This window comes from Rhinolophus sinicus, chromosome 17 (assembly GCF_057876585.1).
Source record: "Rhinolophus sinicus isolate RSI-liver-muscle chromosome 17, RSI-T2T, whole genome shotgun sequence".
Classification (NCBI taxonomy): Eukaryota; Metazoa; Chordata; class Mammalia; order Chiroptera; family Rhinolophidae; genus Rhinolophus; species Rhinolophus sinicus.
In genome coordinates this window covers 209,046,123-209,060,908 of record NC_142517.1, presented here as the reverse complement: position 1 = coordinate 209,060,908, position 14,786 = coordinate 209,046,123, and the positions used below count along the sequence as shown (strand labels likewise).

At 49.7% G+C, this 14,786-nt stretch overlaps 1 long non-coding RNA gene across 1 annotated transcript; it reads left to right on the top strand.

The window, feature by feature from the left end:
* The first annotated feature begins 829 nt into the window (after positions 1–829).
* LOC141567595 (uncharacterized) lies at positions 830–12,112 on the top strand. Its single transcript, XR_012490389.2, has 3 exons — positions 830–1,743; positions 5,591–5,722; positions 8,464–12,112. It is a non-coding gene; the product is annotated as an uncharacterized LOC141567595 (long non-coding RNA).
* Positions 12,113–14,786: the final 2,674 nt, after the last annotated feature.

The following is a 14,786-nucleotide window of genomic DNA, read 5'->3' as shown; positions in this document are numbered from 1 at the left end:
CTCCCTGGCTGCGGGCTCTCTACCCTGGTCCCAGGAGTGAGGGGCCCAGAGTTCTTAGCTCCCTTTCATGGAAAGTCTCCAGTAGCTCTCTGCTCAGATGCTGCAGAGACTCAGAAACAAACAACACACACACACATCGGCACCTTAGAATCAAGGCCCAAGGTGAGCTCTGCAGGGGATGCTTCAAACAAGTTATTTCCCCAGAATCATTCTTCTAGAACATTCTTGAGGGGGAAAAAAGAAACTCAAGAGTCCACCTGGGAAGAAGAATGGAGAATTGAGACCTGGGGCTCAGGCATCACAGCCCAGTGAGGACTCGCCCCTCGGCCCCTGTACAGGAAAGGCGGGGAATTGCTGTGTATACATGTTTAGAAAATGCCGGCGTCTCGGCCTCTGCTTCCGTCTGGGAGCCAGCCCATGGGGAACCACACCGTCAGTGGCTTGTCTCAGCTCACAGGAGGTGATGGTTGGAGTTTCAGGACGTTTGCGAGCCAATCATTGAACATGTCCATTATTAAAAATCAAGTATATAAACTCAGAAGTAAGTTACGTTTAAAAAGGAGTAACAGGTACTCAAAATTCATCCCTCGGTTTATTCTACTATTATCACTGCTTTTGAGGTTATTTGCATCGACTGTGTCTGTGCGGCCGAAATCCTACATAACAGTGATGGTTACTGTGTGTCATTTCTTCCCAACTCTGAATTTAGTGATGTCATGTTGGTAGTTTGAAATCGCCCACGGTAAGAATAGTTACACCCTCAAAATCAGTGAATGCTGACTGGGGCTTTGTTTTGTTTTGTTTTGTCTTACCCGAGGGAGCTGGTTGGTCAGCATTTACCAGCACACCACAGCTCACCCTCCTCCTTACGTGGAAGGGGAATGAGAAACAACGGAAAGAATGGCATGACCCCTGCAGCCCGGACAGGGGAAAGACGCGGGAGAGAAGCACACACAACTCGCTCCTTCCTCTGGCCGGAGGAAGCCCTTTTAAATCAATGGCTTGCACACACATTGGTGTCGCACACGCACACTGGCGACCTCAGTGCCTGCCCTTCCTGGCTGCAGAGAAGGAGGAGTCACTCCTGGCACGGAGATCAGGCCCAAAGGGTGGCATCCGGGGCAGCAGCCGTCACAGGCTCTATCTCCCCAGAATTCCAAGCCCTCCATCTGCTGTGAGCTCAGCCTGGCAGATGCTTTCCTGGCAGCGGGGATCCAGGAGGGCGGGAACAGGAACCAGGGAGGCAGGTGTGTCCTGCCTGTCCCTGCCCCAGCCACGGGCTTTCCGAGTGAGACCTGCATCTAGAAAAAAGCCTGCTTGCTATGCCCAGGACTATTTTTAGCTGCTAATGCGGGTGCATCAGACTGGGAAGAAGGCAGTGGCAGAAGCAATCTCTGGAATGAAATGCGATGAGGCTTTGAGATCGGTAGGCATCCAGCTTCAAATCCTGACATTTAAAGAACACGGGAGCAGAAAGCAGAACAGAATCCCAGTGGGGAGCCAGCAGGAGCTCTGGAGGAGAAGGGTGGAGCAGCCAGGTGAGTTCAGAATCACGCCGGAAACGGAAGCACCGGAAGTGCCGAGATTAAAAAGAGCAAGAACTGGGGCAATTCGGAGATATCAATCCGGTCTAAAAATTTAGCTGTTCATTGACCCAACAGCTCCACTGACAATGGTGAGAAATGGCTACAACCTAAATAATCCACAAAGGGAACCTCTGCAGCTGTGGAAAGAATGGTGTAGGTATGTACCTCTGGACTTGGGGAAATGCTTACAATGCGGTGTTAACAGGCAGAGAAAGGGCGAGCAGGAGAAAGTGAGAGGCAGGTTGATATGCTGGATGTCTGGGACGAAAAGTACCAGCAACAGCAGCTACCTTTGGGGTAGACGGGGAGACGGACTCTTACGTCTGTTTTACACACTTTTGTATTGTCCTTACCTTAAAAAAAAGAATCAGAGAGCAAGATGTGATAATATTCCTTCACCTGGGCATTCGATCGGCCCTCCCAGGTGCCTGGCTGGGTGGGTCAGGGTAAGACGCAGTGCCCCTCCTCTGGGGCCCTCTGGGTTTTCAGTCACAGAGTCCCAGGCTCTCAGCTGTCACAGCCCAGACCAGGCTAACAGACAAACGATGATGCAGGTGAAGTCCCATCCACCCCCAGCTGGCCTCTCTCCCTCTCTTAAAACCTGCTTTACCCCGGGGAAGTTTAAAATTAACTAATTTTTAAAAACAGGGCACTGACACAACTTAGTTGCTCAAGGAGACCAACCCACCAAGGGGCAGCTGGAGGGACGTTTCGCCTTCCTGCTCGGCCTCAGAAGACGTGCAAGCAGCTTTGTGTGGTGTTGCTGCTGCTGTGCTTGGAGGCCCCTGGTGCTGGACCAGGGCGGGCAGGGCTGTCTGGGGGAGGCCCCTGCCAGCGACCAAAGCTCAGAAGGGTTTGCCTCGGCGATGTCAGCGCACCTCTGGGATGGCAGTGCTGGTGTGTTTTACCCCGAAAAGTCCCCTTCAGGATTCCAGGGTCCCAGGTGTATGAATTTCCTGTTGCTGCCATAACAAATCAATACACACTCAGAGGCTTAAAAATCACACATATTTATTATTCTGTAGTTCCCCTCGGCCAGACGTCCAGCAGGTGTAGCTGAGTCTTACTGAGCCCAAATCAAGGTGCTGTCGGCTGAGCACCTCTCTGCAGGTGCTGGGGAGGACCCGCTTCCAGGCTCGTGCCCGTTGTGGCAGTTCCTTGCAGCTGTGGGGCCAAGATCCTGTTTCTTTGCTGGCTGCAAACTGAGAACCGTTTCCAGCTTCTAGAGGCCACCGCTGCCTGGGCTCCCGCCCCCTTCTTTCATCTTCGAAGCCAGCAACAGTGGGTTGAATCCTTCTCACCCCTCCGATCTCTCCTGCCTCGTTTTCCACTGTCACGTGTGTCTGACCCACCTTCCCACCTCCCTCTTCCATGTTGGAGAGTCCTGTGATTACACTGGGCCCACTTGGAGGGCCCAGGATAATCTCCTAATTTAACCTTAGTCACATCTGCAGAGTCCCCTTTTCTCATGTAAGAGAATGTATTCACAGGTTCCGGGGCCTAGGGCGTGAACATCTTAGGGACCACTCTTCAGCCAGCCACCAAGGTGACCCTCTCGATATGACGGACACTGTCAGTCCAAGAGCCAGAAGGCCAGGGACTGAGGAAGCCACCATCAGCTAGCTGCTGCCTCTTTCACCAGGACTCCGGGTTCTCGGAGATACCGTCCAGTTTGCTACAGTTCAGCGCTCAGTGGCTTCAAACCAGAACAACGGCCATCAGACTAGAAGGAGGGGGGAAGATGGAAACCAGAGAGCACTAAAGAAAAGAGCTACCTCACAATTTTGCCTGGTTGGGTCTGTTCTGAGATCCAAGATCTTCATAGTGCAATTTTCTAACTTAGAAATTATGTACAAATTTAATTATAAATTAAAACAGGTCAGCAAGAGCATTCCGGCCTCAAACAGTATTTATCCAGTAGCACTCAGTTAACCATTCAGATGGCCAAATGCACAAGCATGAGAGGGAAAAAACAATAGAATTATTCTCTGGTACCATGGTGGTGGCAAATGGGTTAATCTACGCGACCTATTTATATAATTACTACATACTTGAATGGGCAGAGTGGGCAGAGGCATTAACAGATAATTCAAACACCAGGAAATGAACACATAGAAAATGCTCAAAATCCTACTAATTAAAGGAACGCCAATTAAAATACCAGTATGCCTTCCACACATGAGCTGCGTGTCCCCTTCTGTCCCAGTCAAGCACGTCACTCCAATACCCACCACGCCTCCCCTTCCGTCACTGGTTGTTTTTTCTCTCTGCCTACCATTTGGATCAGTAAGTCAGCCCACATTTTATCAAAACTACTAGCCACCTACCGCAGAGACGACAGCTATGGGCTTGCTCCTGCCCTACGAGCTACAAGGTGGGACGAGGCCACTGAGCGCAGAGGCCATTCTAGCCCGAGTTTTTGGATCTGCTTTGGTGATAGGATCGTGCTCAACCTGCACATGTGAAAGGAACACGAAGGTGCGCCTCGTGGAACTCGGAAAGATGTTGTCACTATTTTACTCCATTTACCATCAAAGGCACGTTTACCAATGCTTGAGAGTAGTAATCAGCACACATAGGTCCTTGGTCAGTGGCAGTCCCTCCCTCAGGGTGCTGTCCATCTCCCGCTCTGGCTGCCCCATAGCTAGTCCCCTTCCTTATGACCTTACATGTCCATTTTCACTTGGGAAAGTCCTGTCCACCACACTCAGTCCCGATGGTTTGGGCCTGACAGTTCCAGTGTATTCCCTTCCTCTAGCCACTTCCCCATCCACACAAACTAAAGAGAAGCCCTCTACTGGCCAATAGTCGCCTTGCAGCCATGGGCAAGCCGCCCCTAAAACCTGCAGCCAAGCCTTGCACTCCAGGAATACACACGACCTGAGAATGGAAACAGTGACCTTCATATTTGCGAAGGATGCTCCCAACAGCTATCAATATCGATAAATCTGGATCTTCATCGATAAATATGAACCCACATACAAGGATTGTAAGACTTTGGAGGAAAACCAAGTGCCTGAAAGGGGCAAGCATAGCAAATGACTTGCAAGGAAACGTGGTTAACCCAAGAAAGAGAAAGAGGTCTTGTAAAAGCCTAGTTAATATTCCTAGAGAGTTTTGCGAATCAATACCACATTCATTAAACCAGAACAGGCTGCTACGAAAATGATCAATTACAGGATGACAAACTTCTTGGAAATTAAAAACAATAAAACAACAAAAAAAATAACAATAGCTATACAAGAACCTCCGTGAAAGAATTGGGTGGTGAAATGGATGTCACTGAAAAAACAAATTAGTGTTTGAGAACACAGAACATAAAGCAAAATTACACAGAGAACAGTGTTCTGGAAGAAATTCACAAGCCTGTCATTAGCAGTTCCAGGGCAAGGGAGGACTCTTACATTTGACTTTAGACACTCCCTGCCGTTTGAACTGTCTACAATGAGCATGTGGTGTTTTGTAATTTTAGAAAAGCAATAAGCATAGAGTCATTGGAGCCCTTTTATGAAAGCTTTATGTGTGTGTCCACAGCCCCATGTTTAAAGGACGTCAGCCAAAATGTCAACAGCTTTTTTCTCTAAGTGGTGGGATTTAATAGTTTGCATCTGCCTCAATAACTAAGTATTATTCTTATAGTAAACTCTAAATTTCCAGTGCAGACGGTCCAGTTTGCAGGCAACTGGCCCCATGTCATCGGGAACTGGGAGACGACTCACCTGCACAGCGGGGCTTGGCTGTGAATGCTCAGTGATGGGCCTGGACAAGCCGCTCCAAGAAGCTTGACCGGTGTGCCTCGAGTCCCTTGCCACCTGGGAGAACTCATTGCAGCGCTCAGAAACACAGCTCATGCACAGCCAAACGCTGCCTGTGGTTAGGGTTTTATTACGATTTGCCCTTATGACTCTCAGTTTCTAAAGAGTTGCCAGTTACGTTATTGCTGAGTAACAAACCACCCCAAAACTTAGCGGCTAAGAAAAGCAATCATGCATTTCTGCTTACAGACCCAAGCTTGCCTGACCAGGCTCGGCTGGGCATGAGTGGACATCGGCAAGCTGGCTGGAGGCTCCCTGGTCTAGGATGGTCTCAGCTAAGAAGACAGCTCTGTTCCATGGAGTCGTCTCATCCTCCAGCTGGTTAGCTTGGGTTTGTTCTCTTGGCGAAATCAGGGATCCTAGTAAGAGGGCAGAAGGGCACAGAGTGTCTGGAAGTCTAGGTTCCGACACTCCCTCCATGTCCATTGGCTAAAGCAAGTCAAAGACCAGTCTGGATTCAAGGGACGGGGAAATAGCCCCCAACTCTTGATGGAAAGAGTTCAAAGTCACATTGCAAAAGGCAATTTGGATTTGGGAAGGAGTGGAAAATCGGAGCCAAGTTTGCCATCCATGTCCTGAGAGTCAGTTATGATACCTGCTGGTGTGCCCAAATCTCAACAAAGGCATGTCGAAATAGACCATACACAGTCACACTTGGGCCATGCTGTGAACTGCACTTTGCCACAAGGTAGCTTCTGGGGTACACAGAGTTAAATCTCAACGGGTGTCCAGGAGTCCCCTCTCTGTCCAGTCTAGTGTTTCTCCCTTTTTCTACCCCATCTGCCTTCCTTGCCACCCCTGCCCCAGGAGCCTCTCTCACAGGCCAAGCAGATTCGTTTCCCAGAACGGAGCCTGGGGGGCAGTACCCAGCCTTTGGCCCCTCCCCAGGGGCAGGCTTGTCCTGCCTGCCGCTGAGTCTCTCCACACAGCGGCTGTCTACAGCACACACACTGTCCCCTTGCTAATACTCTCCACCTCTCACCTCTCACAAGATAACTTTATTGTTTTATTGCCCTAAAGGACTTTTTGCACCAAAGGTGAAGAGAGAAACAATAGGAGGGAGGGGGCATTCTACCACTTACCTTAAAAAAATAAAAGCGAGAGCTCTTTTTATTTGCAGATGCAAAGAAAGCAGATGACTGATAGGAAATGTCTAACGCCCTCAAAGCCATTCTGGCCAATTCTCCCAGCGCTAACATTCCGGCCTTGCTTATTGGTGGTCAGCTGCAGAGGTGCCCGCTTCTCTCTGGAAAAGCAAAAGCAAAAGCAAATGCAGCTTCCTCTGCAGCCACTGTGTCAGAGGAACAATGGTGTCCATTGGTTCCATTCGTCCTTCCCGAGCCAGATGATGACCTCACGGAGGCATCTGATGTCCCCGCCACATAAAAGAAGATTAATGGCTAAGACCACAAGAGGGACTTTTGTTTTGCCAGCTTTGTTCACATCGGTGGTTAAAATACTTTCTTTCACAAAACGCAACATTGCCCCAGAGGTAACAAAAACCCCTCTTCTGTGGTGTGCCTTCTCGTCTCTGAGAAAGACCACACACAGGAACCGAGCTACGCCCAGTCAATGGCCCTGATTGTCGTGGGTCCAGATTCCCCACTATTAGCCGCAGCTGCCAGGAAATCAGAAGCTCACGTGGAAGAGCCACAGTAAAACAAACATGTTTGGGCCGTGGTCAGAAAAAAATTCTATTTGTCAAATCCAATGGTCTTTAAGATGCTGGAACCTGAAACTTAGAGTGTCAGGCCTGGCCAGTCGACCTACATTTTATCAGTTGGGCTCCATGCCATTTGTAGAAAGACTGGTGGATGAAGAGGCCATCTGAGGGGCAATGTAAAGCTTCCTTCCTTAGACCATGGTGCTATCAGTTTACTGTGTTACCTGCCATGGAACCTCGGGGATTTTCCGACTACAAACAAAGCCTCCTCTTCATTCTATGGGGTCCTTGGGTCTTGCAGCTGTTTATGGGAATTTGCCAAGGCCGGGAGGGCAGTGGGTCTCCATGGGCGGCTTCTCTACATGGACAGCCAGCTGCTCCAGTGTGAACAATAACTTCTCCAGGCTGCTGGACTCTCTGGTCCTTGGGCAGCTCCAAACATTAGTTCTGCAAAGCGAATACAAGATGGGCTGATTCCTTTAGTGACTAGATTTGGCAAGGACACTACTGTTTATGTAAACAATGGTGAGAAACACTACCCAGGGCTTTTAAAAACACCTTTTGTCCACATCAATGAAAAGGCTTTTATTCTAAAACTTGGTTTTTAACAGTGATGTGTGGCAGACTATTCCGGAAGGATGGACATATCTTATTCTATCTATAAATATTACTCTGTCCCAGATGTGGCTAGTGAGTACTTGAAATGTGGCTACTGCAACTGAGTAACCGGCTTTTAAATTTTATTTAACTTTAATTAGTTTAAACGTGAATGGCCATGTGTGTCATCTATACAACTTTTACAGTTATGCAATTCCTGATAAAGCTTAACAGACACCGAAAGGTCCAGAGGTTCTGCTCCTAGGTATGTGCCCAGGAGAAATGAAAACATAGGAACACAGAGAACTGTATTCAAATACAATAGCCAGAAACACCAGGAAACAGCTCAATGTCTATTAACCGAGGAGGGGAAAAGCAAATTGTGGTACTCCATACAATGGACTACCGCCCAGAGATAAAAAGGAAACGCACTTCTGATACACAGCACTTCTGATACACAGCACTTCTGATACACAGCCACTTAATGCTAAGTGGAGGAAGCCAGACTTTGTAACTGTGTGATTTCATTTATCTGGAAAAGGCAAACTACAGTGGCAGTAAGTAGGTCAGTGGTCGCCTGAGGGTGGAGGGTGGGAGCTACGGGAAGAGGGAGCCCGCCAAGAGGCACAAAGGCGCTCCAGCAATGGGAATATTCTAGATCTTGATTGCAGTTGTGGTTATATGACCCTGTACAGTTGTCACAAAACTCACCGAACTGTACACTTAAAATAGGTGAGTTTTATTTGATGTAAACTATATGCCCATAACTCTGACTTTTAAAAACTCTCTATGTTTCCCACAGGTTTTTTTGCTTGCTTCTCTACTTACCTACGAGGCAAGTCGTCAGCGCTACCTCAAGCCTGCAGGTGAATTCAAGGCCTCCTGGCCCCCTGAAGTCCATGATGTGAAAGAAGGAAAACGACTTTCTGAGAAACAGCTTCTGCACTTGAAGATAGTTGTTCCGTGACCATGGCAGTGAAGTCAAGCCAACGCCAGGCACGATGGTTTCATGAGCTGCCTTGGGTGCTCATCTGAATTGGAATGCTTCATGCTCTGTGTAGACCCAGTGACACCAGGGCCCCAGACAAGTGCCCTGTGGGCCAGACAATCCGCCAGCCCAGGTCCCTCCGAGCCAGTGCCCAGACCGTCCCTGCTTCCCCAGGGCAGAGACGAGCTGGTTCTGCCCTGGATACTCACAATGTCCTGACGTCTTTAATAGGAAGAACTTCACCTCGAAGGATGGGGCGTCACCCAGCAGTCTCCCAGGGAGTTGCGTTCTTAGCTAAGGGTGCAATGAGGGTGTTGGATGTTGGCTGAAGATTCCAGGAAACCAGGAGCCGTGCTTCGAGTCGCCCCTCACTTAGCGTGGCAGGATGGTTACTGAGCACAAGAGGATTCTTAGCCCAGTCCCCAGCAGCTGGCACCCAAGTGGAAAGAGACTTCCACTTGCCCCTTCAAGATGAGCCGTCCTGGGGCTGTGGAATGGCACCGAAGTGGGGGTTATGGAGGGAATAATTTGGAATCTGCATGTAGCCGGGAGAATGCCTGCCTCCCGCATAGCCATCTCCAATCCCTTATCCACAGGCTTGGGAAGAACAAATTGCCTTGGATACAGAGAGCAGAGGGGAGATGCCGGACCCCCTGGGGAGGTTTAGTCCAGGTGAGGAGGCAGGAGGTGGGACAACTGACATCAGGGGGTGTGACGAGGGCTCCAGGGTGGCAGAGGGAGGCTGGGGCACTGAGGAGGAGGTTTGAGGACAGAAGAGGGGGTTTGCACTGGGGACAGTGGGGAGGAAGATGGGACCAGACAGCGTAGGGTTATCTGGTGATGCGCTGGCTGACCAGGTGTGGAGGCCCGAGGGCCTAGCAGAGGGGAGTCTGGTACCTGGACGTGCAGAGACACCTCCTAGATCCAGGCCTGGGGGCAGGTGTCCTTTCCTCACAGTGTGTACTTTCGTTTGCCAGACATCACACCCAAGACATGAGGAGCTCATTCTTTAACACAAACTGCACCGGCCACCAGCCACGCCACCCTGAAGCTGTCCGTAGTCGTTACCCGAGGGTGCCTCGTGATGTCTGCCTGTCTCGCTAATGGACACTTATTTTGGATTTTGTTTTGTTTGTTCTAAGTTTTTAAACTGGCTCCAACTGTTTTTAAAGACCTACACACAGCCTAAATCAAAATAATAAATTAATTCATCACCACCTTTTCGATCAATGAGTAAGTACGGCCAAACCCCAAATGATACATTACCTAGTAACGAGTAATTAGGAGTTACATACTGAATTCCTTTGGGACTCAAGCTAAACATAAACTGGAACAAACCATCCTAATTCAGGAGACAGAGGAGTGAACTAGAGCTAGTTTTTAAAATTATTTTTCAAAAACAGCAAGAGAACCCTGTAATAGCCAAGTAACAATCCCCCGCCTCGCCCTCACCCCCACCCCCACCCCACATGCTCCCATCCTCATCCCTGAAAGCAAACTCCAATTCTTTTAAGGATCCTGAGATGGAGAGCTTTTCCCTGGATTTCTGGGGTGGGGTGGGGTGGTACAGGGTGGAGGGCACATCCAATGCAATCGCAAGGCTTCTGACCAGAGAGAGGCAGGAGGGCAGTCAGAGATGTGACAGCAGAGACACTTTGAAGATGGAAGAGGGGCCCACACAAGGGGGGACAGCACAAGGCCCCCACTTTCCAGGTGCTGGGAAAGGCACGGATGGATCCGTCCCCCGGAGCCTTCAGAGAACGCAGCTCTGCCAACACCGTGAGCGTAGCCCAGAAAGACCGCGTCAGACTCCCCACCTCCAGAACTGGCAGGTAACACATGGGAGTTGTCTGTAAGCCACACGTTCATGGTAATTTGTTACCACAGCCATAGGGAGCCAACACGAGCCCATATGCGACCCAAAAATATTACATCTGAGAAGTTAAGACGAGTCTCTGAACTGATCCTGCCATCAAATATAATGTGGGTCAAGTTTCCTCTCCGGCCGGTCACTGGGGTGTCACCCAGACTGCAGGCTGAGGACCTCCACGCCCTGGACACTGCTCACAGCCTTAGTGAGAGGACAGTGGCCTAAACTCCAGGCCCGTGGTCCAGCTGGGAGTCTGCTTGTGTCCGGGGCCGGGCCCTCCGTCCCTCCGCACTGCAGACAGGTCCTGCTCTGGCTGCTGTCCTGGTCCAGCCCACCCTTTGCACATGTCCTGGGATGAGGATGTGGACATTTGGGGGCTACCACTCTGTTTACCACAAGACTCCAGTGCCAACCTTGAAGAATAATCTTGAGTCACGAAAAAAGGTGAGACCTGGTCTGTTTGTTTTCTTGTCTCCCACATTAGAACTATTTATTCCAGTTTATGTTAACTTTAGTCCCAAAGAAATTCAATATGCATCTAATGATTACTAGTTATTAGGCTAATTTTCCAGTTGGCATTTTGGGCAGTTGGGAAGACTTTGTGGAGGCCTGAACAAGAGCTGGGCGTCTGGCAGAAGTGAACGCCGGCCTGGGGTGCTCGGGGAGGGAGGAGAATAGCCGTTAAACACACAAACACTTTCTGCAACTTTGCACAAAGCTCAGGCCCAGCTGTCCTCAGGCCTTTGCCTAAAACCCTCTCACAGGGAAGATCCCATGCCCACAGGCCTGGGATTTCAGGATTGGGTTGGGGGGGGGAGGGATAGCTAAAACCCACGGTGGGGCTGCGGCTTGTGGTATCCTGCCTGGAAGGTTCCGGAAGAGGTTTTCCAACCGGTATTTGGAATAAGCAGGCCTCCTCACAGCCATTTCCTCTCTATTACCATATCCTGCAGGTGGGGATCAAGTTGGTTGATTTGTTTATTTCTACCGAGCAGGTGGCACCTTGCCCAGGTTGTAGGGGGTCTGCAGGGAGCAGACAGTAAGGGGAGGGGCATTGTCTGCAGGACGGAAAAGAATAATAAAAGCAGCTAAATCTCCATCTGCCTTTTATTATCACCCCGTGCCAGTAATTGTAAACAATGGCGGTGATAAAAATTCTCCTATGTGAACGGAAATCTTTTTATTGGTCTAAGTTGCAGACAGCTGCTGCGGTCACTGTTTCAGTAATAAATATGTAAGCTTCAATTTGCACGTTTATTATTCCGCATACCTTAATAAACATTGACGCGGAAGTCGATTTGGAGAACGCCTGGATATGTGGATGGAATTTTACACACTCACTCGGGTGTGTTTTGTGTCTCCAACTCTGGGCTACACATCCTGCCTTTCACAGGAGATGGGGGACAGACGGTGGCTGCCGGGGAGGGAGAGAACAAGACTCCAGTGACGATACTCTTGGGCTTGTTTGAGTTCATAGCAGCAACTGTTTTGCTGAATTTGAATACTGTCTTGAAGCTGAAATGTATTCTCTTGTCATTGTTAATTGTTTTAAAACTAAAGAGAAAATCAAGAAAATAAAATTTACAAAAATGGCATGATGTGGTGGGAAAAATTATTCCCAGGGAGAAAGGGGACTGAGACTCCCTCTCCCCTGTCCTTCAGGCTCAGAAAGATTGAAAAACGCCCCAGGGACTGGACTGGCCCTAATGGGACAGATTGAAGGACAGGAGCCCAGGGTTCCTGGAAGGGACTGCACCACAAGAAAGGTGAGACCCTGGAACCAGGAGCACCGGAGGCCGGTGTGAGAGCTGGCTGTGAGCCCTCTGGGTGGATGACAAGAAATGCCATCTGACCCCGTGACCCTGGTGCCGTCTGTGCCTGGTGGAAGAGGCTTGTCCGAGTGTGGCCTGGAAGAGACTTGCCTGAGCGTGACCTGGGGGTTGTCACAGCTGGCGCCAGGCAGTTTTTCTGTGGACACCCCTGACTCCTTATTCTCCTTCTCTTGAGGAACCTTCACCATCTGGATACAAAGGGGACAGTCTGTGCTGCAGGGCACCTGAGATGCTGGTCTTGTTCAAGGACGTATACAAGCCATTCTGGTGTAGTCAGTGTTAGTATTAAGCAGAGAAATACTCAGAAAAGTTTGGATCCATTTCAGAAGTGCCAGGGGGCCATTACAGTCTGGGCATAAGTGCCAATGTGGCCTCCTCTGTATTCCAGGCTGTTCAAGCCTGCACCAAAGCACAAGTCACCGATTAAGAAGCTAACCTTCAAAGCAATGGGGTCCCAGTAACACTGTCCACTGCAGGACTGAGCTGCTTCTATGAATTAATTAATTTAGCCATCTGCAGTCCACGTCTAGAGAAAGTGTTACACGTCCAGGCACTGGGCTAGATGTAAGTTGTAAGCATACTTGCTTTTTCAAAAGAGCCACAAACGTGTTTGATCTATAGAGATACACTTCATCCAGAAAAATGTCAGCAGAAAGATGGCTCTCTGGTGACAGGTGTTTGAGAGCTCAGAAATGGAGGAGGAACGAGAAGGAGAGGAGACAAAAAGAGTAAGCCTCACTGGGGAAGGAGCACGCTGAAAATCGAACAAGCAACACAGAAGCGTGGTTGCAGAGTTCAGGGACAATAGGAAAACGGAGCAGCTGCTGACAGGCACCCCTAACCCTCAGCCTGGGCTGGGCCCACGTGGCGAGGACAGGGCTGGCTGAAGGCACTCCAGTCTGTTGTGGTGCCGTTGGTTTCCAACCAACAGCTCTGCCCTCCCTCTAGAATCGCTTTGGCTCCCACCACCTTGCTATAGTCAGCCTGTCATGCAGGGCGTCCGGGAGGTCTCAGCTCCCGCTCCCCACATAAGAATGCAGGACATGGTGAGGCCAAAAGGGAACACCCACGGAGCCATAGGTAGGGGAGTCATACCACTATGCTCTCGCTGGCAGCTGGGTTGGAGACACAGGAAACAGGAGCCACACAATTCTCAACCCTCATTACTCCACTTGCAGGCTCAGCCACCATCTTCTTGCTAGCCCCCATTTTCTTGCTAGCGTAGCCACAGCAGTTATATTAGTGGCCAATGGCTCACTGGTTACAGCTGACGGCCAACTAGCCACAGCTGATGGCCATGCAATCACAGTTGATGGCCATTTACTACCTGAGCCAGCACCCTTTAGCATGAGGCCGAGAGCCTGGAAACTGCTTTCTGGGGCTCTGTCCTCACACAGCCTCTTACCCTCCCCACCAAAAAAGGAAACCTACTCAGTTCAACCTCTTCCCATCGCCTAGCAGTCAGGCCCTCCTGCTTCCGAACCCTTCCTGTGCCTTCCTGACCCTTCTGTGGATTCATGGAGGGCAGAGGGACAGAGCTGGTCCAGGCAAGGAAGGAGGCTGCCTTTGGAAGGGAGCAGAGGAGACCTTCACAGCGGCCCTGCCAAAGCCTTCCTTGGAGACAAGGAAGTCCCCTGGCAGTTAGTCACACACGGTTTGAATTTAAACCGCAGCAAAAATGACAATGAAGGAAAATCACTAGCAATATGCATGTTCAGGAACCACGGCGACCAGGAATGCAGGAAACCAATGCTGACCATCATTGGAAGTCCTCAGGATAAATAACGGGGGATATTTGTCACTGGCACCGTCTGTGAAGACGCTCTGGTTTTGCTCCCTGAGAGTGATTTTTGATCATGTTAAGACCCGGAGGAACAACACCAAACAGACTGTGTCTGTAAAGAAGAAAATGCTCAGTCACTCAGGCGGGGACTTCCTGAGGACCCAGGATGACCTCTGACATGGTGTCACCAACAGTCATCCCAGCGCTCCAGAACCTTCCAATGTACTGAGTTCCTGAGAAAACCCTGCCAAGGGAAATTACGAGGTGAGGAAGAGAGAAGAGATAGAGGGAGCAGGATACACCATGTGGGCTCTGGGGGAAATGATGGAGGCCGTACAAATCTCTCAGTGCTTTGTTTTAGATTTCCTGGGGGGCCGGAAGCTGCTTTGAGCAAGTCACATCTTTAATATACAAAGCAGTTACTAAGTTTTATTTTTATGCCGAAGGAAATCGCTTTATTACCAGTCAGCAACCTAAACGTTCTAACTTCTACTCAGAGAAAACACATGAACGGTGAACGAATGGTCCCTCCTGAATCCTTATTAAGTCAGAGGCATTTGAAAGTCAGTAAACTCCAACTGGCTTTAGAACTTTTAAAGTACAGTCCTGATGTTGACATTAAAAAACATAACTGCCTTGAACTAGCGTTTTA